The sequence below is a fragment of the Myotis brandtii genome, unplaced genomic scaffold (genome assembly GCF_000412655.1).
Source record: "Myotis brandtii unplaced genomic scaffold, ASM41265v1 scaffold1037, whole genome shotgun sequence".
In the NCBI taxonomy this organism is placed as follows: Eukaryota; Metazoa; Chordata; class Mammalia; order Chiroptera; family Vespertilionidae; genus Myotis; species Myotis brandtii.
In genome coordinates this window covers 1,029,965-1,032,024 of record NW_005353483.1, presented here as the reverse complement: position 1 = coordinate 1,032,024, position 2,060 = coordinate 1,029,965, and the positions used below count along the sequence as shown (strand labels likewise).

Below are 2,060 nucleotides of genomic sequence, written 5' to 3'. Positions count from 1 at the left end.
GTAAAGAAGTGATCTTCTAACTCTTTTGACTGTGGTCCACCTTGTGGGGGTAAGAAATGATCCCATAACTACCTTTATCCTACCTTTGTCACCTTCCTAAGGAAAAAGTGCTGAGTCATTCCAATGAAACATCATTTTCTTAACCCAAAATTTGGTGGGATTTTATATACGTCTACTTTAGCATTAGAACTGTGTATGGTTACTATTTAAATCAAAATGTATATAGATCTTTAAGAATAACTATAAACCTAGAGCACTGTGGTACAAATTTACATTTATGGGAAGTTAGAATTAAAAAGCAATAAAAAGCAGGAACTGAAAATCATGACACTGATAACAGGCATCCTTTCTGAAAATTAGGGTAATTCCAATGACTTCTGTACAGTAACATTGCATTCAGCCAGATTTCTTTGTAGAATGGAGTTTAACCAGTAAACCCTATTATGGTCTAATCTTAATTTATTAATGCAAAATTTCAGTAATCCTTAGCAACTCACTTATGTGGTTAATAATTAAATCTTGGTTGCATTTGCAAATGAAAATATATGGTATTGTACATCAGTAGTCCTTAAAAATGAAAATAAGCTTTCATTTTTTATAATTTCATGGTCTCTTAGGAGTACTGTGGACTACAAACCATGCTTTGAGAAACTACTATTACAATCTACAAGATAAATGATGAAAAGGCTGAGCTAGAAGAATGCAGATGCACAAGAGAAGATAAAAGATACAAAGGAATCAAAATCAGCAGAATTTTTTATTGCTTGGATGGGGAGATATAAGGTAGAGGGAAACAGCTAGCTTGATTTTGGTGTTTCTGATGGGCCAATTCTGAGGAATACAGGATGGTGGATAAACCTGGAGGAGGATAGGGTAGGTAGGGGATAGGTGATAAGTCCAATTTGAAATATGTTGTGCTTGAGATCCCAGATAAGTATGCCATGTAGACAGATGGATCCTGAGATCCTTCAGCTCAGAAAAAAAAGGGTTTGGGATGAAGCAGTAAGCTCCTAACTTAGGAAAGTGAGGCATTAATGTCATAGTTTGATTTCTCTAACATTTACAACAATAAATTGAAATTCCAGTTTTAAAAATTCCATCATATCCCTTGAAATAAATATACTAGTAGACAACCAGGATTAGGGAAGGGAGAAGTCAGACCAATTAAGAATCCCTGAGAGCCCAGGCTGGGTAGCTCATTTGGTTAGAGCATCGTCCGGATACACCAAGGTTGTATCTGTATATAGGTCTTTAAGAATAACTTGTTGATCTCTGGTCAGGGCATATACAAGAATAAACCAATGAATGCACAAATAAGTGGAACAACAAATCAATCTCTCTCTCTCTAAAAAAATCAATCAATCAATCAAAAAAAAAAAATAAGCTCTCTCAGGTCCTTGTTTCCAAGATGGCCAAGAAAAGAAGGAATAACAGTCGTTCCAAAAAAGGCCGAGGCATGTGCAGCCTATTCGTTGCACCAACTACGCCCGGTGCGTGCCCAAGGACAAGGCCATTAAGAAGTTTGTCATTCGAAACATAGTAGAGGCTGCGGCGCTTAGGGACACCTCCAGAGCGAGTGTCTTCGACGCCTATGTGCTTCCCAAGCTGTATGTGAAGCTGCATTACTGTGAGAGCTGCGCCATTCACAGCAAGGTAGTCAGGGATGGTTCTCTTGAAGCCTGGAAGGATGAACACCCCCACCTTGATTTAGACCTGCGGGTGCTGCCCCACGACCTCCACCAAAGCCCATGCAAGGAGCTAAGTCCTTAAGGAGTGAAGAAAAGTTCTCTGGGGGGGAAATAAATGGAAATTGTACTTAAAAAAATAAATAAATAAAATAAAAAAGATTCCCCGAGATCCAGCCAATGCAACCACCTATGTGTGATTAGAAATTCTTGGTGAATGAAGTTTCCACTGCCTGATTTCTTGAAATTATGTTCTACACATCTTTCTTTCTCCTTACCAGTCTCTCCCTCTTCAAACCATGGAATTTGAATATCTGTTTATTTGTTGCTGTTTTACTTTTCATGGATGTATAACTTAATTTTTCCTGCGGAAAA

General features: G+C 38.0%; 1 pseudogene; it reads left to right on the top strand.

The window, feature by feature from the left end:
• Positions 1-1,408: 1,408 nt before the first annotated feature.
• LOC106725696 lies at positions 1,409-1,818 on the top strand (annotated as a pseudogene).
• The last annotated feature ends 242 nt before the right edge of the window (positions 1,819-2,060 follow it).